Raw genomic sequence first — 17,793 nt, 5'->3', positions numbered from 1 at the left:
CCTTGGGAACTCTTGCTATCCCTGCACCCACACCAGTATGTCCAGTTATTTGCATCTCTTTGATATGGACATTACTGTAGTTGCAAGGATTGTTTTATGGCAGGATGACTGTTGTCCAGGCTTGCACCTTCACAGTTGCCATTGATGGAAAGGCAAATATCTGTTAACCCATTGCGTGTATGGGCTTATTGTTGAATATCCAAAATTCAGTACTACATATATATATATATATATATATATATATATATATATACACACACACACACAAAGCACTGCGTATCTTGACAGCGCTATATACAGTAAATAAATCATCATCATCATCATTTATTTATATAGTGCTGTCAAGATACGCAGTGCTTTATATATGATGATGATGATATATATATATATATATATATATATATATATACCATCGAAAAAAGCCACACTCACAGATCATGTATAGTGGTAGAAAAAAAAGATATTCATTCACTCAACGTTTCTGCCCCTCACTCGGGTCGTCTTCAGGAGTTACAAACCAAAAACAAACAGTGACTAATAAACCCCCCAGTTGGTGCCAAAACCCTCCATTGTGACGTGGTTTGTGGGCGTGTTGTGCAGGGCCCCCGCTACCTACTGTTAGGCGAAGCGCCGATTTGCATGCGCAAAGATCACTAGGCGCGTGTGCGCAAATGGCGCTGCGCAAAAATAATAATTTTTTTATTTAAAAAAAACTGTTTGGGAGAGGAGGTCTGGCCCAGCGGGGGCCCACTAGAGTCGGGGCCCGCCGGGTATTTTCCAGGTGTCCCGCCGGGCCAGTCCGACACTGGATCTGAGCAAAGTCTGTTAGAAGCCAATGAATAAATGGACTTATAGTGAGTAAAGCTGCTTGGAGTATACGTGATTAGAATCTGGGATTCTGTACTTCATATGACAAATCAGACACAGAAGTTTTGTAAGTAAGTTAAAATGAATTGCATGTATAATTGGATCTTGCAAATGGATCTGCATTACATTTACCTGCATTTCTGCGTGACCTTTAATAAAGCTAAACAGAAAGGATTCAAATTGTTTGATTATTACAAATTCAATCTATATATTCAGTGCATTGATGGGCCTTTCTAAGAGATGGCTTAGGAAGAACGGTCACCTTCCTGTTAGCAGAGAGTAATAAACCTTTATCAGCCAGGCCTGAAGAAAAAAACAAAGAAACATCCCACCTGGGCTTGAACCAGAAGCCTGGTTGCTATGTAGTTCCCTATACTGCTGTGCTATACTTGCAGACAGCTAAGGTCCTGGTTCAGGCAATAGATACCCTTGTATTGTATTCCCTGGGAGGCATGGTGAGTTCAGTGGCCACATGTGCTCAGTATTGGCCATTAGTCTGGCTATATAACCCCCTGCTCTGGACTGACTCACTGACCATTATAGGTCAAGCTAGCTTGGTCCTAGGTACTCTGTTCCCTGCAATTGTTGGTCCTTTGACTCCAGCTCCTGTCCCCTGTGTGACTTCCTGGTTCTGATCCAGTTTGTTTCTGAGGGGAACTATCAGATGTATTTAACAAAATAACTGCCTTTTGCACAAATCCTGCATGTAGAGAGACATGATGTCTGGTGATTTTAATAGAGTGAGCTCTAATACATCTTCTAGGCAAAAGGGGCCCCCCTATAAGATATATTGGATCTAACTGTCAATGAATATCTGACACCCAACTGCTGCATGAAGACAGAATGAAGAGAAACAGATGCTGAGAAAGGGTTTATTATTTCAGTATGCCGAAGCGTATATTTACATAGTTAAATTGGGTTGAAAAAAGACAAAGTCCATCAAGTTCAACCCCTCCAAATGAAAACCCAGCATCCATACACACACCCCTCCCTACTTTTAATTAAAATTCTATATACCCATACCTATATTAACTATAGAGTTTAGTATCACAATAGCCTTTAATATTATGTCTGTCCAAAAAATCATCCAAGCCATTCTTAAAGGCATTAACTGAATCAGCATCACAACATCACCCGGCAGTGCATTCCACAACCTCACTGTCCTGACTGTGAAGAACCCTCTACGTTGCTTCAAATGAAAGTTCTTTTCTTCTAGTCTAAAGGGGTGGCCTCTGGTACGGTGATCCACTTTATGGGTAAAAAGGTCCCCTGCCATTTGTCTATAATGTCCTCTAATGTACTTGTAAAGTGTAATCATGTCCCCTCGCAAGCGCCTTTTTTTCCAGAGAAAACAACCCCAACCTTGACAGTCTACCCTCATAATTTAAGTCTTCCGTCCCTCTAACCAATTTAGTTGCACTTAGTCTCTGCACTCTCTCCAGCTCATTTATATCCCTCTTAAGGACTGGAGTCCAAAACTGCTCCCATACTCCAGATGAGGCCTCACCAGGGACCTATAAAGAGGCATAATTATGTTTTCATCCCTTGAGTTAATGCCCTTTTTTATGCAAGACAGAACTTTATTTGCTTTAGTAGCCACAGAATGACACTGCCCAGAATTAGACAACGTGTTATCTACAAAGACCCCTAGATCCTTTTCATTTAAGGAAACTCCCAACACATTGCCATTTAGTGTATAACTTGCATTTATATTATTTTTGCCAAAGTGCATAACCTTGCATTTATCAACATTGAACCTCATTTTCCAGTTTGCTGCCCAGTTTTCCAGTTTAGACAGATCACTTTGCAAAGTGGCAGCATCCTGCATGGAACCTATAGTTCTGCACAATTTAGTATCATCTGCAAAAATAGAAACAGTACTTTCAATGCCCACCTCCAGGTCATTAATAAACAAGTTGAAAAGCAAGGGACCTAGTACAGAGCCCTGTGGTACTCCACTAACAACACTGGTCCAATTAGAAAATGTTCCATTTACCACCACTCTTTGTAGTCTATCTTTTAGCCAGTTCGCTATCCAGGTACAAATACTATGTTCCAGGCCAACATTCCTTAATTTAACCAGTAACCTTTTGTGTGGCACTGTATCAAATGCTTTAGCAAAGTCTAAGTAAATCACATCCACTGCCATCCCAGAATCGAGGTCTCTACTTACATTCTCGTAAAAAGAAATTACATTTTCATTTTCGCGATAGTTCTCCTTTAAGCTAGGAATTTCAAAATGGGCACTTACTATGGGGCCACAGGAATGGAAGGCTACATGTTGCTCACAAGCCACTGGTTGAGGATCACAAGCCTAGACAATCAGAGGGATAGCAGCAAAAGAGGACAAAAGGCTACCTTTTGTCTAGTGCTTTATGGCTGTAACGATCGCCGCCCGGAGCAGGCCCAGGAGCTCCGGGCGGCGCGTCCATCTTCGCCGGCGTCGCTCCCAAAATGGCGGCGCCCATGGCCGCCACGTGGGTAGCGGCGCCGGGCGATGACGTCAGCGCGCCGACGTCGGCGCAAGAGCGTCAATGACGTCAGAATGGCGCCAAATTTGAATATAAAAACGCCAACTAGACGCCAGAATGGCGCCCAAGAATAGGATTACTTTCCTGAAGCATATCCTGGGTTTCCTGTGTGCCTTATTGCCTAATCTTGTTCCTGCCTTGTATCCTGACCCTTTGCCTGGACTTTGGACTTTGTTTGTATTCTGCCTGCCTGTGAACTCTTGCCTGATCCTGACTACTCTCCGTTTAACCCTTTGGATACCGCGACCTTGTTCCCTCAAGAGGGCTTCCTCCTTGATCCAGACAACCTCCCTGGAGGGAGCTCCCGGCTCCCTGACATTATTCTTGGGCCATGGATCCTTCTGAGGAAGCCACACCTCATGTCGGACGAGCGCTCCGCGGACTGGCATCCCGCATGGAGGACTACGAAAACCAGCAGGTTCGCATTGGGCAAGCACTCGATGTCCTGCTGGCTCAAGTGCCTTCTGCGTCCTCCACTGCTCCACCTACTGGGGATCCCCCCATGGCGGCAGCCCCCACGAACACAAGCTACCCGACAGGTGAGCCTCGCATTCCACCTCCCCCTCGTTTCAGTGGGGACCCACAAGCCTGCAGGGGATTTGCCACGCAATGCCAAATTCAATTTGAGTTCCAACCCACACAGTTTCCAAGCGAGCGTTCCAAGGTGGGGTATGTGATGTCTCGATTGGAAGGCAAGCCACTGGAGTGGGCAACGTCTCTTTGGGAGAAGAATTCCCAGCTGACTTTTGATGTTAAAGACTTTCTCCAAGCTTTTCGTATAGTCTTTGATGCTCCAGGTCGGGTTACGAACGCCCCTGCCCGTCTCTTGCAGCTCCGGCAAGGAAGCCGCAGTGTCAATGAGTATGCTATAGACTTCCGAACACTGATGGCGGAGACTTCCTGGTGTGATGACGCTTACAAGGCTGTATACTACCAAGGCCTATCCATCCGCATCAAAGATGATCTCGTCTCCAGAGAGACTCCTGACACCCTGGAAGGGTTGATCGCTCTATCCATTAAGGTGGACACTCGTCTCAGAGAGCACCAGGTGGAGAGAGAGCGCAGTAGACGATTTTCTCCCATGTTGGCCCCTCGCTTTCAAAGGCCGATTCTGCAAACACCCGCTGTTCCTGTGACCCATGTGTCGACGTCTCCCTTGGAGGAACCCATGCAAGTAGGAAAGACTCGCCTCTCCGAGCAGGAAAGACTCCGAAGACGTATGGCAGGTCTCTGTTTATACTGTGGTGGGCATTCCCATTTTGCCAACGCCTGTCCTGCCAAAGCCAAGAGTTTTGTACCCCGAGGTATGTCTCAGGTTTCTCATGTAGGGGGCATCACTCGAGGTTCTCTGGAGAAGTATCAAGAAAATTCACGCAGGCTTCTCCTTCCTTTGCAGATTCACCTGGCAAGTAAGTCTATCTTCGAAAGGGCCTTCCTTGACTCCGGAGCGGATGGCAATTTCATGGATGCCTTTTTTGCCGAACGCATGAAGATTCCTCTGCTTCCATTGTCTTCTCCCCTGCGAATTACTGCCATAGATGACAAACCCCTGGAGTTTGAATTCGTCACAAAGTTCACGGCGGAACTATCTGTACAAGTTGGGGCGCTGCATCAAGAAAAACTTTCATTCTTCATCATCCCCTGTCCTTCTACTCCAGTGATATTGGGTCTTCCATGGTTACGTCTGCATAACCCCACCATAGACTGGTCCACTGGGCAGATCTCTCGTTGGAGTTTATTTTGCCTGCAACATTGCCTTCCGCCAAAGCCCCTCGAGAAGGTGAATGTCTCCTCTGCGGAATTAAAGACTTTGCCCTCCACTTACAAGGGATTTTCCGATGTGTTTTGTAAAAAGTCTGCAGAATTCCTTCCCCCACATCGCTCCTACGACTGTCCGGTTGAACTCCTGCCTGGAGCTATGCCCCCCAGAGGGCGCACCTACCCTCTCTCTCCTGCAGAGACTACCGCTATGAAGGAGTACATCCAAGAAAATCTCCAGCGGGGGTTTATCCGCCCTTCTACCTCTCCTGCAGGGGCTGGGTTCTTCTTCGTGGAGAAGAAGGACGGAGGCCTTCGGCCTTGTATAGACTATCGGGGTCTGAATAAGATCACCGTGAAAAACAGATACCCTCTGCCCCTGATTGCCGAGCTCTTTGACCAGCTGAAAGGGGCAAAGATTTTCTCCAAGTTGGATCTCCGGGGGGCCTACAACCTCATTCGCATCCGGGAGGGTGACGAATGGAAGACGGCATTCAACACTCGGGATGGGCACTATGAATATCTCGTTATGCCCTTCGGCCTATGCAATGCCCCTGCCGTCTTCCAGGAGTTTGTGAATGATGTGTTCCGAGATCTCCTAGGAAGGTTCGTAGTCGTATACTTGGACGACATCCTGATCTTTTCCAAGGACCTTGAAAGTCATCGCTCCCAGGTGAAGGAGGTACTCTCTCGTCTGAGGAAGAACTCTCTCTTCGCCAAGTTGGAGAAGTGTGTTTTCGAGGTATCCAAGATCCCCTTCCTAGGATACATTATCTCTCCAGAGGGATTTGAGATGGACCCCGTGAAAGTGTCGGCCATCCAGGAGTGGTCTCTCCCACTGAGTACCAAAGCAATCCAGAGATTCATCGGATTTGCTAATTATTATCGACAGTTCATCCGGGGGTTCTCTTCCCGCATTGCACCTATCCTGGCCCTCATCCGAAAAGGGGGTAAACCCAGCCTGTGGCCTCCATCTGCTATAGAAGCTTTTCAGTCCTTGAAAGAGGCCTTCACGTCCGCTCCTGTTCTTCGACATCCCAATCCTGCACTACCCTTCTGCATCGAAGTTGATGCTTCTGAAGTCGGAGCCGGAGCTATCCTGTCTCAGAGACATTCCTCTGATGGAAAATTGCACCCCTGTGCGTTTTTCTCCAAGAAGTTCTCATCCGCAGAGCAGAACTATGACGTCGGGAATCGAGAACTCTTGGCAGTCAAGCTTGCCCTTGAAGAATGGCGTCACCTCCTGGAGGGTTCTGAAATTCCTGTCCAGATTTTCACTGATCACAAGAATCTGGAGTTCATACAGTACCTCAAGAGGCTAAATCCCAGACAAGCCAGGTGGGCCCTTTTCTTTTCCCGATTTAACTTTGTTTTGACTTATCGCCCAGGTTCCAAAAATCTGAAGGCCGACGCCTTGTCTCGTAGCTTCATTCCGGTGGACCGTGACCCTGAGAGACAGGAACCAATCATTCCACCAGTCAAGATCATTGCCTCTCTGTATCCCCAATTTGCCGACCAGATTCTGGCTGGGCAGTCCTCGGCTCCTCAAGATACTCCGATTGGCATGGCCTTCGTCCCTCCAGAACTTCGCCTGGCCATCCTGCAACAAACCCACTGCTCCAGGCAAGCTGGACATCCTGGTTCGGCTAAGACCCTTGAACTCTTGAGGCGCCTAGTCTGGTGGCCTGATATCCGCAAGGATGTAAAGGACTTTGTGGCTGCTTGTAATGTCTGCGCCACTTCTAAGCCTAGCCATTCCCGCCCCAGTGGGTTGTTACAGCCTTTGCCGGTACCCTCTCGTCCATGGACGCACCTCTCTATGGACTTTATTGTCGAACTTCCTCCCTCCGGTGGGAATACTGTGATCTGGGTTGTTATTGACCGCTTCTCCAAAATGGCCCATTTCATCCCTCTGAAGAAGTTGCCCTCTGCGGTGGAGTTGTCCCAGCTATTTATCCAGTACATCTTCCGCCTGCATGGTTTCCCGGTGGAGATCGTCTCCGATAGAGGCACCCAGTTTACTGCCAAGTTCTGGCGTTCCTTATGCAAAGACCTGGGAATTGTTCTTCAGTTTTCTTCTGCATACCACCCGCAAACGAATGGGGCAGCTGAACGTGTCAACCAAGCCCTGGAGCAGTTCCTGAGGAACCACGTATCCCTCTGCCAGGATGACTGGTCTGATCTCCTCCCATGGGCGGAATTCGCTCATAATAATGCTTGTCATTCCTCTACAGGAAGGTCTCCGTTCATGTCGGTGTATGGTCAGCATCCTCAAGCTTTTCCCCAAGACTTTGTGCTATCTGACGTCCCGGCTGCTGACGACTCCGCAGCCCATATGTCTGCTATTTGGGCTGCGACCAAGTTGAACCTAGAGAAGAGTGCTCTTGTTCATAAGACTTTCGCGGATCGTCGTCGAAGATCCTCTCCTCTCTACAAGGTGGGTGATAATGTCTGGCTCTCTTCCAGGAATATCCGGTTGAAGATACCATCTCCCAAGTTGGGTCCAAAATTCGTGGGTCCATTTCCCATCTTGGAGATAATCAACCCTGTGGCTGTCAGACTCCAGCTTCCACCAGAGATGAGAATCCCCAACGTATTCCACGTGTCTCTGGTGAAACCCGCCATCACCAACCGGTTCTCTGGCGGTCAGTCTCCTCCTCCTGCCATCTCAGTGGAGGGTCAACTCGAGTACGAGGTGGAGAAAATCCTAGACTCCAGAATCTCCAGAGGGTCCCTTCAGTACCTCATTCAGTGGAAGGGCTTTGGCCCTGAAGAATGCTCCTGGGAAGGACACCGTGATGTTCACGCTCCTCGTCTGGTGAGGGAGTTCCATTCCAAGTTTCCCCAGAAGCCAAGTCCTGGTGGTCCAGAGGCCCCCCGTGAGGGGGGGGTACTGTAACGATCGCCGCCCGGAGCAGGCCCAGGAGCTCCGGGCGGCGCGTCCATCTTCGCCGGCGTCGCTCCCAAAATGGCGGCGCCCATGGCCGCCACGTGGGTAGCGGCGCCGGGCGATGACGTCAGCGCGCCGACGTCGGCGCAAGAGCGTCAATGACGTCAGAATGGCGCCAAATTTGAATATAAAAACGCCAACTAGACGCCAGAATGGCGCCCAAGAATAGGATTACTTTCCTGAAGCATATCCTGGGTTTCCTGTGTGCCTTATTGCCTAATCTTGTTCCTGCCTTGTATCCTGACCCTTTGCCTGGACTTTGGACTTTGTTTGTATTCTGCCTGCCTGTGAACTCTTGCCTGATCCTGACTACTCTCCGTTTAACCCTTTGGATACCGCGACCTTGTTCCCTCAAGAGGGCTTCCTCCTTGATCCAGACAACCTCCCTGGAGGGAGCTCCCGGCTCCCTGACAATGGCCTTGTTCCTTGGCTGCTGCTCTAGGAAACTGATGGCGGGGTTGCCTGCAACTGGAATGGTCATGCGCTTAGAAGTGTAGAGATTTGATGGCTTCAACTGTCAGGACATTGATCTGGGTCTTCTCTGTGTCTTCCTGTACAACACAAATCTACATTTAAAATTTACATTAAAGCTGGACATAGATACAAAGGTAAAGTACAAATTGAAGTTTCATATGATTTTGGGCCGTGTGTGTATTGTCCCATGGAGATTGGTCTTCAGTTGATCGGACAGGTTAAAAGATTTCTGTCGGCTAATGATAATATTTCTGCATGTGTTGCTGACAATATCAATGGGTGACTGTCACTACTATTTGACATAATTTCCGTACGATTGCAGTCATAGCCAGAAAATTGTCTGACTTGTTCTTTTACAACTTTATTTAATCTGAATGTTTAGTGGTAGGTCGGAAGATTGGGACGTCCGATACAAGGGTAAAATCTGCACGTCAATGGCCAGCTTAGCACAGGACCAAACTGGGATTTACCAAAAAGTTGATATAATATTGTTAGGTCTCAATAAAGTCTTGCCATGGCTTTTAAACTCAAATTCATAATGTATAAAAACAAGGGGGGGGGTGAGTTTAGTAGCACCAGGAGGAATACAGAGAAGAAATCTGTAAGAGTTCTGTGTGGGTCAACACCACAGCAGATAACCAGTTTTATACATTTTGATGTTTGTAATCAACTCATGCTTCCAATATGCTAATGTAAAACCAAAAACACATGAATTTGAAAATGTAATTTAACTGCTATTAAAGGAGAAGGAAAGTTAGGCACCTCCAAGTGAATGTACTGACTTACCTGAAACCCAGGGCCGGTGCTCCAATCAGCAGATAACTGCAACGGGGTCTTCCAGTGAGCACCACGGAGCTCTTATCTTGCGGCTTCTTCCGTCTTCAAATTTTCCGGGGCAGACGCACGTGCAGTAGAACAAAATAGCTGACTTTTTAGTTAAAGTTCGGCTTTTCACTCTAATGTGCATGAGCAGCCGCTAGAAGACAGAAAAAGCCGGAAGAGGATCGCTCCGTGGTGCTCACTGGTATAACCCCGGGCCGGTGCAGTTTTCTGCTGATAGGAGCACTGGCCCGGAGTTTCAGGAAAGTGAATACATTCACTTGGGGGTGCCTAATATTTGGAACCCTCAAGTGCTAAACGACTTTCCTTCTCCTTTAAAAGCAATCCTTTCAATCTCCAATGCCCTGGTGGTCTTGAATCTCCCCTATAAACTCTATGATCTTCTTTTTTTGTCTTTATGCAACTAGCAAGCCCAGTAATTTGTTACAATGTGCATCTGTCCTACGTTAAACCGTGAAATAAAATCTGCACTCAGCTGGCTGCTTTTACTTTCCTATATTTGCTATTTCATGATACATAATCATATATGGAGAGTAATGGCCATTAGGGCCACAAGAAATATCAGCACAATAAGCTCAACTGATTGTTTTGTTAGCAGTTACACAGCGGGGATTTTGGAAAGCTATAAACCTAGAGATATCTGAGCGCACTAAAATCTGTACCTCTTGCTGATTCTCGTCTTGGTCCATTACCATTGGCTGCGTCACCAGAACTCCAAGATGGGTGGCCCATGTCTCCTCAAACTGCATGCGACTGCTCCATCCTGATGGAGAAAAGAGAAATTGCCAGACAATGTATGTGAAGAGAACACAGGAGTTATTGTATAATATAAATACATTGCCTAGATTGAAGGTGTAAATTATTTGGTACAAGACCAACGGAGCTGGTTGTAATGGAGGCCCTGATGGAGCTTCCATGAATAATATGGATAAATTCCAGTAAAGGACTCTTCAGGAAAGGCTTGATGGGACGTCACATAAATAAATATTTAGAATACTGGTTGGTGGAACATTTTTATTGTACAATACTGTAAAATTTAGCATGCTGTCAATAGTAACTAATTTATTTGACACCTTTATTGATATTTTCACCTCTACAACTGGGCTAGGCGGCCCCATGAGATGGAAGTTCATGTGGGCATGGGCCCTGGACTCCCCAGTCTAACTATAGAGGCTCTTGTCTGACCCATCTGATAGAGACCTGGCCAAATATCGATCAGGCAGGCCATTAGGAGGGCCTCATTCATGGACCAATAAGCTGCTGACATGGACTGAAGGGGCAGAGTCAGGAGCTTTTACCTCCGTTTCCACCATAACTTATTCCATTATTTCATTATTTATTAGTGATTTTATTATTTAATATAACAAACAAAATCTTGCAATTAACTAACAAGGCTTACAGAATAAATATGTAATCAGGGGTTCCTACTAAGAAGAGCTTAAAATTAAAAGGATTTCGGCAACTAGTGAAACGCCCAAGACAAACCCAGTGTATTGATACGGTAGATAAACTCTCTAAAAACCTCTTTTTCTTGCAGAACCTCTACAGGGATTTCAGGAAGAGAAGTTCCAAATTCACCGCCCCATTTAGGAGACCATCCAAGTTTCCAAAAACAGTGAGAGCACAAACACTACATAGATACATAGACAGATACAGTCATTACAATGATTGCAGTGCTGCTACAGATACTGTCCTGAGGGTATCACTTGAGGGTGCTCAAGGGAAATCTTCTCAACCTGCAGGTGAGAAACCTCCCCAAAATACCTTTGGCTTCTGTCAGAATCTCCAAAGCTAAAACATATGAATTACATAACTGCAGAATATTGCCTTCTCTGGCATTTTTTGGGAGTTGCGTGTGTTGTGTGTATCATGTTTTACCGACCACAATTAATACTGACATTTAAGAAATGGTATTTTTTGGAGATTGGTTGTCTGTGGGTACTGCAGATACTCCCCCCATTGCTGCACAGATTACCTCCTTGATGTTCCGAATATTAGACAAGGGAAAGGTATTTCCAGGAGAACTGACGTGTGGAAGTGTGTAAGTACCAATATGATCTGTTGTCAGCCTTAAGGTGGCCATACACAGGCAGATAAAGCTGCCGATATCGGTCCTTTAGACCAATTTGGCAATTTATCTGCCGGTGTATGAGAGGCTTCCGACAGGTATTCCTGATCGATATCTGGCCACAATATCAATTGGGAAGGTTAAATTTTTCTGCCAACCAACCAGTCGGAGCCCAATGCTCCTCAATGCAATGTGATTGTTCGGCCCTAGGGCCGAATGTTCGGATTACCCTGATATAGCCCTGCCGTTGGTGGGCATATTGGTGAAAGATCCGCTCGTTTGGCGATGTCGCCAGACGAGCGGATCTCTTTATGTATGGCCAGCCATAGACGCACAGATAATATTGTATGAAACAAATTTTCGTAGAATATTTGGTGTGTGTATGGTGGGGGAAAAAACGACTGATATCGGCAAAAGACTTGGATAATTGGTCAGCTCATCATTCGGGCTGGACAAAAAATTTGGATTGGGCGCTGATATCTGATGATTCAGCTCTACACGTGTGTGTTGAAACTAACAATCTTTCTTGGAAAGATCTTTTCCAAGAAAGATCGTAATTGTTACGTCTATGGCCATCATTATTGGGGTTGTTCACTTTTGTGGGTCTCCTTTTGCCTAGAAGATGTATTAGAGCTCAATCTATTAAAATCACCAGATATCAGGGCAGGCATTTATTTTGTTTGTGGTGGAATCAGTTATTTGAATGAGCTCTAATACATCTTCTAGGCAAAAGGAGCCCCCCTATAAGATATATTGGATCTAACTGTCAATGAATATCTGACACCCAACTGCTGCATGAAGAAACAGATGCTGAGAGAGGGATACTGAACATAAACTTGATTATTTCAGAAACAGTATAGAATATTTAGAAAGTTTCTTATTTCAATGTGATAAAGCTTATATTACATTTTCATTTTTGCAATAGTTTCCCTTTAATATCACAGCACCTGAATGCAACACAGTGACAGGAAGCAACTGGTAACCAGCCAGCCTCTAGAACACATGTATCAAGGAAAGAGGAATAACAGCACTTACCAAAGGAGGAACTCTGGTGTAACTATTAACTAAAGGCAACCGTGCCAAGCTAATGATAATATTTCTAAAGACAGGGGTGAGAAATGTTGCAATGTTTCTGTTCCATTGGTGGCCAAATACGGCCTGCAGGGATTCGACCATTTCAGAAATCATTTCACAGGCCATCTTCAATAAAACTGGTTCTAATAAAAGAAGAGAAGCATCTTGAATTTAAATGTATTACAATGCGATTGCCTGTCTTTACGCCAAAACTCTAACCAAATATAGTCTTCTTCTTTGCTTACGGTGCAGTGATTGATGATCCCAGAGTCTAAATGGCAGGTAATACAGGTAAGGGGGTCTATTATCCAGAAAATTCTGAAAAATGGGAATGCTTTAGGAAAACAGTTTGTAATAATAAGACAGTACCTTGTACAGTATATGATGGTAACTGAGCTGCATAAATCCTTGTTGGCGATATTATCGAATCCCAAAGCTTTTTAATGATTATATTATTTTAGTAAAGATAACTAACATAAAAAATATTCAAATGGTTTTCTCATCCAGAAAGTCTCAGGCATTACCTATAACAAATTCCAGTCCATTACCCATCTCATACTATGAGCTGCCTTTACTCTCGCCATCCACCATAACAGCAAAATCCCAGTTAAAAAGGGAAGCAGACACTGAGGATCCCATGAGTTGCTGGTTGGGCTCGAAGTGATCAGCATCTTCCCATAGGTTTGTTAGGCCTTAAAATGACTATAATGTGGTTACCAGTAGCTTATAGCTACACAGCCGCTTACTTTGCTCATTAGAATCCGCTTGACCTTCTTCTGCATCTTCTGAAGTCTTGTTCTTTCTTCTTTCTGGACTGAGAATCTGGTCACCTGGTTCTACTGCAACTGGAATGGCAAGGAAATGAAATAAACCTCAAAAAAATGTGTTTTTTATGCCTGCATTGTCCGCCCTCCCACCACCCACGCCCGACTTCTGGGTTTCTTTTATAGACCTGTGCCACCCCTTTTGTGACATCATCAGCGGGGTGGTCAATAAAAGAAACCTGGAAGTCGGAAGCCGGCATTTGGAAAGTCGTGGGCGGGGAGAGCAGTCACAAGACCTGAACCCGCATATTCCCGCAACCCAGAAAGGAGTGTGCGAGGTCAGCCCGAACCCGCCTGAGCCGTGGGTATCAGGCCGGCACACACATCACTAGTACTTTTCCCAAACATGCTACTGATGCATTTGCCTGAATCTCTACTGGCTAATTTGACTTTATACAAACCTCATCTTCTCTATGAGACAATGCTCAGACAGATGTCAGTGTGAAATTTACTTGGCCCGTTACTTCTTTGCATAATTGTGTGATTTCAATAAGGAAAGGAACATCCCAGTGCAATGCATTGTGGGTTATGTAGTTCCTGCATGCTGTCTGTAAGCTGTGGAGAAGTTGTTACAATTTGTAACATCAGTGTTTAGTCCCTCCTTCCCTGCCAGGATTTCAAATGATGCAGAAAGAGAAGAACTCGATTTCAGCATAGAAAATGGCATTTATTCATACTTTTTGAAGAAATCTGTAATTGTGATGGGTATATTAGGGGTTTCTGTGATATGTGGGCCTCTTTATCAAATTATGGTTTAGAAGCTGGAGTTCTCCTTTAATGTCAAGCGTAATGTATGAAAACCTTTATTTATGGATGGGTCATACCATTGTAACAATGGTCATACCATTGACCAAAATGGACCTGCTGAGCTTCATAGGATTCCATGCGCGTAGCCAGTCCACGGAATGCTCTTCCGAAGTCCGGAGGAGCCGAAGCTTCCTCAGAAGGGTCCATGGCCCGAGTATACTGTCAGGGCCGAAGGCGCAGTTTGGAGTGCGGACCAAGGAGGAAGCAACTAGGCAAACACAGTTCTTGGTACAAAGGGTTTAGGCAGAAGAATCGTCAGTTCAGGCAAAGGTCGGTCCAGGCAGCAAGATAACGTGGTCGTCATTACAGGCAGAGGTCGGTCCAGGCAGCAAGATATCAAAGCCGAGGTTTCAGGCAAAGGTCAAAGATCAAGGAATCAATAATAGTAAACACCCAGGAACTCAGGATAGAAGAACCTATACTCGGGCACTGAGAGAACCTTCTGGCGACCTTAAATAGGTGGATTTTTGCGCCAAAACATGCTAGATGAGTCACAGGACGTGCGCCAGAATATGCGCCAACGTCTAAAGGATGTCACGCTGGCGTCTGACGGCCGCCATCTTGGACGCGCCGAGGACGCCTTACACACAGAGATATATGTTGTTATATTTTAGGTTTATATTTCAACAGGGTCGGACTGGCCTGCCGGGGTCCCGGGAAAAAACCCGGTGGGCCCCTACGCCCTTGCTTTAGTTAACTTGTGATGGCTTAATAAAATAATTCATAATCTGTATGGTCCGTGTTAACACTTATGCAAGCTTTCACCCACAGTCGCAGTCTGCTGAAAGTACCTCTCTCTGGTTGGAGCCGAGGGCCCACCGAGACTGCTGATGCTGTTGCCACCAGGGTCGCTGGCCCAGATACACACCCTGAAGGTCTGTAGTTTTTCCTGCCCGTGGGGTGGGGCCGCAGGCAGGCCCTGAGGCTGCAGCCCCGGTCCCCCAGTCCAACCCTGTATTTTAAATATTTATGTTTTTTTTAGCTCAGCTTAGAAAAGCTAAGTTAAAAGATAGAGTGTGATATTCATGTCTGTTCCTGCACACACACTGGGAGGTAGCAGACATGTGTATGTCTGTGTTGTGTGTGCGTGCGTGTCTGTCATGTGCATGTCTGTGTGTGCCTCTGTGTGTATGTGAGTCTGTCTTTCTCATGGTCCTAAACCTCTGGCTGCTAGACAACAGTCCTAAACCTCTGGCTGCTAGACCATGGTCGTACACTTCTGGTTGCAAGACCGTGGTCCTAAACCTCTGGTTGCTAGATCATGGTCCTAAATATCTTACCACATAATCACAAAACAGGATCAGCGCCCCCCCACGCACTATTTCCCTATTACAAATTCCCAGTTTGGAAGTTGGATCTGAATCATCGCTCTCTTAAGGGGTAGAGGTGGCTAAGTGTGGGTCAATTATAGGCTCAGTTCTGCAGTACACACCCCTGCCACAGGTGTAATAGCAATATGCATTTAGGAAAACAGGAACTGTGAATGATTTCGGACATCATTTATTTCAACGACATGTTTTGGGCACACAGGCCCTTTATCAAGTGTGCCCGAAACATGTCATTGGAATAAACACTTTTGCAGCAAGTACTGCTTACTGGCTCATTCACAGTTCCTGTTTTCCTAAATGCACATCGCTCTCTGTTGACATATGAGGGCTCAGCAGCAGTTTCGTGCTGGACAAGTTGTTCCTTCTGTTAACAAAAAAAAAAAAATGCAACCATTTTAAATAAACCATAAACAAAGCTTTGATTGGTTGCTGTGGGACTTGGTAGTGTGTAAATTTGCCCATTGTTAGCATTTGAGGCTTTTTTGCTATGACCCAGCTGTACAGAAAAGACTCAGTCCTGCGGGGGCCTTGATTAGGCGAGAAAAGGAGAAGGAAAGGCAAAAGTAAATAATTATCTCCCAGTAATGTACACCCCAAGGCCTCTGAAATCGCGAAGGTAGCGAGTCACATAGTCCACTCTAATCATCAGTAATCCTTGTCCTTGTTCGCAGCGCTTATTTAATCAGACAGGCGCCATCTAGGAAAGGTAAAGGAAGCTTCCTTCACCTCCTTCTCCGTATTGCGCATGCGCGGAAAAAACTAAACTTGACCCCAGGAGCGCATCACTACAGCGCCAGCAGATCAGTAGTGGCAGCACGAAGGACTTGTGCAGTAGATGAATATTACACCCAATGCGCATCAAGGCTGCATCTGGCAGCAGGATACAAGAAGACTGTGTGCAGCGTGACGTCTCCAGAGTCCATCGCTGCAGTCTGCCTATGAGCGCTACTCCTTCCGCATCATACTAGGGAGAAAACTTTTAAAAGGCTACGTAAGTTCCTTTTCCACAAGCCTTTGATTAGAGGCGTATTTATAATTTGCCTTTCCTTCTCCTTTAAGTATTTTTGCTCCAGTCTGTCATTGAAATCATTCTCTGGATGCAAAAGTAAGTGGGACCCCTAGCAACCAGTTATCGGTTTTAGAGAAGTTAAAAAAAAAAAAAAAATGAAATAAATTAAAGTAAAACCCACACAAAATGAAAAATAGTTTCCATTTGCAATTTATACAAGATTACCATTTCAAGGTATATGTCACCTTTAAAAAATGCAGTGAAGTATTTATTTCCTTTGTTTTGCCATGCTTTATTATTGTACTTATACTGTATTTACAGGTATGGGATCTGTTATCCGGAAACCCATTATTCAGAAAAATTACGGAAAGGCCATCTCCCTTAGACTCCATTATAATCAAATAATCTAAATTTATTAAAACGATTTCCTTTTTCTGTGTAATAATAAAACAGTAACTTGTACTTGATCCTAAATAATATATAATTAATCCTTTGTGGAAGCAAAGTCAGCTTATTGGGTTTATTTAATGTTTACATGATTTTCTAGTACACGAAGGGGAAGATTTATCAAGGGTCGAAGTGAAAATTCTAGCTATTTTCTGTACTTCGACTATCGAATTTTGCCCTATTTGATAGTCGAAGTACACAAAAATAGCTCTAAATTAGATTTTTTTATTTTTTTTCAGAATTTGAAAAAAATTAGACTTCAAATATTGAAATTTATCTGTCTCTTTAAAACTTCGACCATTCATAGGGATGCACCGAATCCAGGATTTGGTTCGGGATTCGGCCTTTTTCAGCAGGATTCGGCCGAATCTTTCTGCCCGGCCGAACCAAATCCGAATCCTAATTTGCATAAAATGTAAAAATGTTTTCCCCTTCCCACCCCTAGTTTGCATATGCAAATTAGGTTTCAGATTCGGTTCGGTATTCGGCCAAATCCAAAAAAGTGGATTCGGGGGTTCGGCCGAATCCAAAATAGTGGATTCGGTGCATCCCTAATGATTCGCCATCTAAAACCTGCCGAATTGCTGTTTTAGCCTATGGGGGACCACCTAGAACCTCAATTGGTGGACTTTTTTGAGACAAATACTTCATTTCGAATTCGATCGAATGCGCTAAAACTTCGATTCGAACGATTCAAATGCAGCCTATTCACCAGAATTTAAAAACTTTTTTTTGTAATAAAAATATTTTTTTTTAATAAATTTCGATTGGTCTTTTTGAATTTCGAATTTCGAAGTTATGGGAGTTCAAAAAAAA

The 17,793-nt window shown here is 45.0% G+C and overlaps 1 protein-coding gene across 1 annotated transcript in view; it reads right to left on the bottom strand.

Moving 5' to 3' along the window:
* Positions 1–8,525: 8,525 nt before the first annotated feature.
* LOC108705853 (huntingtin-like) overlaps positions 8,526–17,793 on the bottom strand; it is a 30,729-nt gene continuing 21,461 nt past the window's right edge. The window contains exons 6-8 of the transcript XR_001933915.2: positions 12,524–13,407; positions 10,083–10,183; positions 8,526–8,657 (exon numbers count right to left, since the gene is read on the bottom strand). The gene's annotated coding sequence lies outside the window, so the exon portion shown is untranslated. The remainder of the gene's footprint in view (positions 8,658–10,082; positions 10,184–12,523; positions 13,408–17,793) is intronic.

This window comes from Xenopus laevis, chromosome 1S, assembly GCF_017654675.1.
Source record: "Xenopus laevis strain J_2021 chromosome 1S, Xenopus_laevis_v10.1, whole genome shotgun sequence".
In the NCBI taxonomy this organism is placed as follows: Eukaryota; Metazoa; Chordata; class Amphibia; order Anura; family Pipidae; genus Xenopus; species Xenopus laevis.
This window is presented reverse-complemented; position numbering and strand designations above follow the sequence as displayed.